The following is a 6000-nucleotide window of genomic DNA, read 5'->3' as shown; positions in this document are numbered from 1 at the left end:
TGTATTGTATTGTTATATGCTAGTATATAGGCTCACATACCGCATACTCACCAATGCACCACCCACAAAAACATTACCCGATTGAATATGTCTATACTTAATATGTACGAAAGACATAACAGTTTACTAGTATACCTGCATGCTAGCTCTCAGTTTTGATGATGAACATTTAACAGATGATTTATATACAGCAAACAAAGAGTTATGTTCAAAATAAAGTTGGAAATTTTGAATGCCTGCATGTAGCTTTTAATCAAGAGATTCAGAGGATTTTTTTCGATATTTCAATAGGTCTAGGTATGCGAAATGTGTAGGATTGTAAATGCATTGCCTCCCTTTGACCAGAAGCTCCAGAATGATTTGGGAAAATAAAATACATTGGAATTAAAGACCAATTCCCAATTAAAGCATCATAGTAAACATAGTTTAAATAGTTCAGGATATAAATTTTGATAAAAATAATACAAACTCCCGCAACCCTTGTAAAATGACACATATCCTCACATAAATGAGACTATCACTGAATTAGCACTTGCCATGAGCAACACATGTGGTGCCACATTTGGAGCAGGATCAGCTTACCCTTCCGAGTCTTACGGTTTTTTGTGGGTTTCATGTTGCTGAGTCCTTACTTTTCTATGTAATGTTGTGCACACTTTTCTGGATTTTCATTGTTCAGTGGCAAATATTATAGCATACCAGTACGAAAACATGATAATGTGTTATGAATAACGAACCCTGCATTGTAAAAGACTGAGACGCTGAGCCGGATTTTTTAACGTGCTAATTCACAAGGTAACAATCAACAGAAAGAAATCAAGACATCGCCTATATAGCGGTGTGTGGAATTAAAGGATAAGGCTAGCTTCTTTTTGTTCTTCTTGAGAAGCTTATATGAAGTCTGTCTCATAGTAAATGGCACACGTTGGTGATTTGAGGAAAACATGGTAATAAAATTGAGAATGGAAATGGGGAATGTGTCAAAGAGACAACAACCCGACCACAGAACAGACAACAGCAGAAGGCCACCAACAGGTCTTCAATGAAAACTGAATGTATTTTGAAAAAAAGAAAGTGTATGAAATAATTACGCATGAAGGTTTTTTTAAGTAATTTATGTTAACGAAATCCCCAATTTTATAATTTAGAAGTTACACATAGAATTCGTTAATCGAGAAAGCAAGAATTCGCTATATACAGACACAGGTAGGGCAAACGAATTTGGAAATATACCATAAGATTAGAGTTTACCTTGTGAAACAGAAATATCCAAATCAAGGAAATGACGTAAAGTTCTTGCAGGTTATATAAGATTTGTTTAACTAAAATTTACTATTGCCCCCTACATACTTTCAATATTGTAACTGTATAAAATGATGGCATAAACAAACTGTATATCTAGTTATAACAGCATCTGCTGAGATGACCCCTACTTAAAATTATTGTATAATCTGTTGCTATAGACCAAATTTCTATAATGTAACATCTCTTTCTGAAATGGCCCCATTCCAATAGTTAAAGTGAAAATTGTTGTTAAAAATCCTGTGTGCTACATTATCTGTTAATACATTTATCTAAAGTAAATGCATAAAACGTTTTTTACCCATATATTCTCTTACTGTAGCATCACTGCTGATACGGTTCTACCTCTATTTACTTTAACAACACTTACTGAGCGATATTACACATATATATACCTTTAGTTACTGTATATATATATGAAGTTTAACAGTGTTGTGGTAGACCTTGTCTCACTGTAAACTTGTTTGCTGATATAGTATCTTCCAAAAGTTAGTTTTAACTGTTAAATATTGCGTCAACACTATAATTTATCTTTGAATATTGTTTTATTGGTATTAATATTGATTGTGTTATCAGTAAATTAAAATCAAACTAAATATCATTTTTATATACATATGCACATTTATGGATCTACAAGCTGTTGATGCCTGTATCTTGGCATTGTACAAGGTCCTGTTTTTCTCTGACTGTTAATGTCGTCTTTACACTAAATTCATTGGACGTTGGATGTGTACTGATTGATATTTTAGTCTTAGATGCATGAATTTTTTTATTAGTTGTTATTGTTATTGGCTTTGAACTAGCTGTCAGTAACTGCGAGTACTCTCAGATCTGTACTTAGTGTCTTTTTCCTGTTGGGATGTATAAGTACCCTGCCACGTCCACTCTGTGTTTTTGTTAGATGTATTTCTGGTTTGTATCAATCTGATGAGTTAAGCCCTTTTCAACTGATTTTTATAGTTTGTTCTTATGTTGTACTGTTACACCACTGTCCCAGGTTAGAGGGAGGGTTGGCGCCTTCAAACTAGTTTAACCCCGCCACATTCTATATCTGCCTGTCCCAAGTCAACTGAGCTTGTAATTCAGTGGTTGTCGTTTGTTGCTGTATATCATATTTGTTTTTCGTTCATTATTTTGTAAATAAATCAGGCCGTTAGTTTTATCGTTTGATTTTTTTTTTACATTTTTACATTTGTCATTTCGTGGCCTTTCATAGCTGACTATGCAGTATGGGTTTTACTCATTGTTGAATGCCGTACGGTGACCTATAGTTGTTAATGTCTGTGTCATTTGGTCTATTGTGGAGAGTTGTCTCATTGGCAATCCTACCACATCTTATTATTTTTTATTTATACTGTATAAATGTTGTCATCTTAATCATCAGTATCAAACCCCCACACAATCGGATACTTAGAACTGACAAAGAACAAACTACAGAAAGGGGGGGGGGGGGGAGGGTGTATTCTATAACTAGTGAAATAAAAACAATTTTGAACGATTTTATGCTAACAAATTATATATTTCCAATTCAGGGGGACGCCCTCTATGCCCTCCTCTGAATCCGTCACTGCCTGGCGTAGAAGACAGAAAATTTAAATCTCCATTAGAACACTTTGTGGAAGAACAAGACCCAGTTGAAAAATATTTACTTTAATTAAATGGTATTAAGTCTATGGGGCCGGATAAAATTCACCTTTTTATTATAAAGACGGTGGTAAATTTTGTTTTCGAAACTTTAACTGTGATATATCAAAAGTCCATTGTAGCTGTAAATATTCCGAAGGAATGGAATGATGTCAGGGTTACACCTCCTTTTACAAATAAATGTGAGCTGGATTCCGGTAACTACAGGCCAGTCAGATTAAGTTCAATTGTATGTAAAACTTTAGAGAATATTATCCGTAAGCAATTGATCAATAATTTAGTTTCAAACAGCTCAATATCAGATTCCCAGTTTGACTTTCGTTCTTGTAGATCGTTTATTTAACAGTTGCCCGACGTCAATGAAGATTGGTCAGTGTTAATGAATAATGGTATATCCTGGGATACAATATATCTTGACTTTGTAAAAGTTTTCGATAAAGTGCCTCATTAAAGATTAGTTATAAAACTGCATTCATACGGTATCTACTTGGTGGTTTTTAACGACCTTGACTGGCTGTTAAGCCCTTGCACGGTCGGTTAATTATCCGTGGATCCATCTCAGGATTGATACCTGATTTTTTTAACTGAAGTAGCAGTGAAAGGCGAAAAATCTGACTGACTGGCAAAATGTTACAAGTAAAGTACCCAAGGCAGTGTATTAGGACTTAATAATATTATTTAAAATTTTATACATCAATGATTTACCAGATGTTAAATTTTTGCAGATGATACCAAAATTTATATGCCAGCGACTCTTTTCACAAAAACTCTTAAGAGTAAAGATACTCGTAAGTCATACACATTTCAGTATAACTTACGATCAATTTTAATCGTAACTTCGGATTTTTGTGAAAAGAGTCGCAGGTGCTACGTTTGCGTCAAAACGCCCAGGCGTACACATGAATTTTGGAAGATTTTTTATTTAAATGAATTAAACGAATTGGTTAAAAGCATATGAGCCTTGTAATTCTTTATTTAATGACTTGTAATTGAAGATAAAAGTGACAAAATTTAGTTTTTAATCAAACGGTATCATATTATATATGTCTGTTCATTTTCTGTCAAAGTCTGAATCATCTGTGAATTCAACTCTGTTTCTTATTGCTAATTTTTAAAGCATTTCGTTATATATAATAATCATATTGACATTAACAATGAGAGTGGGTCTTGGTGGCGGTGTTTGGCAGTCTGAAGGAGTCAACATTAAATATTAATTAAGTAAAGCTTTTATTGAAAATCTTAACTTAGATATAAGATGATGTGGTATGAGTGCCAATGAGACAGCTCTCCATCCAAGTCACAATTTGTAAAAGTAAACCAGTATAGGTCAAAGTACGGCCTTCAACACGGAGCCTTAGCTCACACCGAACAGCAAGCTATAAAGGACCCCAAAAATGACTAGTGTAAAACTATTCAAACATGAAAACCAACGGTCTAATCTATATAAAAAAAACGAGAAACGAGAAACACTTATGAACCACATCAACAAACGACAACCACTGAACATCAGGTTCTTGACTTAGGACAGGTGCAAACAAATGCAGCGGGTTTAAACGTTTTAATAGGCGCCAACCTTCACCCTACATGAAACAATAGTGTAACATCACAACATAGAAAGACACACTATAAAATATCAATTGAAAATTGAAATGGCTTAACTCAATCAAAAGACATATATTAACAAAAACAAGTGAACATACACTGAACAAATAAATTTGATCTATGGCACAATGTAAATACAAAATTAGTAAAACAATGGGGTTAGATGTAAAACAATATCAGAAAGACAACCATAACCTTGGACAAAATGCCGCCAAATAAAATAAAGTACACAGGTAAATAAAAATAATTTTGTTGTAAGGTATACATGGAATACGGAAATAATTGTGTTGTTCCTAGTACGAGAACATTATTTAATTGTAGATAGGTGACTGAGTTCAGATTTAAAGCCCAGTATCTGTTAACTATATACAAGCACCAGGAATCAAATTCCACATGCTAAACTTGAAGAAATATTTTTAAAGCGTACAGGAATGAGATCCATGGAGATTCGAACTTCTTCAAAACAGAGGTTGATCGTTGGATCGTCCGTTAGAGAACTTTCTTTTTTGTACAAAACTTTAAATATGATAAGATAATGCTTGTATCCGTGTGTTTGGATCATACTCACCGTACTGCTTACCATGCCCGTTGCTACACCGAGAAATGCCAATTAATGTAAAGGGAGATATAAAAAAATTTGCTTCGCGTAAAAACAGGAAAATGTCTCTGCTGAACTAATACCGATTTTGTACTTCAAGTATATTTTATTTCTTAAGTATTGAATGTCGATATTCATGTTCTCTGGTTCTAAGATTACGTTGCATATGCAGTGATTTATACAATTCTGGTAACTTTTATTCACAATACTGTACAAATCTTTACAATTGATTGTTTGATAAATGTATATTGATATAAGAAGATGTGGCATTAGTGCCAATGAGATAACTCTCCATTCAAATCTTAATTTGTAAAAGTAAACCATTATAGGTCAAAGTACGGCCTTCAACATGGAGCCTTGGCTACCTATTTTGACTGACGTTTTCTATATTATATATGGAAGCTAAGATACGATATGTGCTTTGAACTTTTATATTACACCTGAACATCTATGAAAATTAATTATTTCATATGTGCATTAACGAAATTTGCGCATAAAAAGCCACGGTGAAAAAATTAGAGGAAGTCAAAATAATTGATAGAATGACAACATTGAAATGAAGACTTGCTTTTTTAAAACTATCTTTAAAATTTTGGATTTTTTTTCGATTGATTGTTTAAGCCCTCATCTCCTTTTAAACATATTTTACAGAAACTGGTTTTGAAGTTCTTCTCTAAAACCAATGATCATTAGATTCCAAACCAACACAGTGAATAAATCAAACAGAAATATAAACATATGAATCTCCAATTGGACAAGTAGGCTGCTATTGATGAGTTTTTGATGACAGAATGGTATCTGTTTCTCGCTAACGCGCGAGCTGCCGGAAGGCTAAGCGCCCCCTGGACCACACT

The sequence above is a fragment of the Mytilus californianus genome, unplaced genomic scaffold (genome assembly GCF_021869535.1).
Source record: "Mytilus californianus isolate M0D057914Y unplaced genomic scaffold, xbMytCali1.0.p SCAF_5, whole genome shotgun sequence".
NCBI classification, from domain to species: Eukaryota; Metazoa; Mollusca; class Bivalvia; order Mytilida; family Mytilidae; genus Mytilus; species Mytilus californianus.
The sequence above is the reverse complement of the archived record's forward strand: the minus strand, read 5'-3'. Positions refer to the sequence as shown.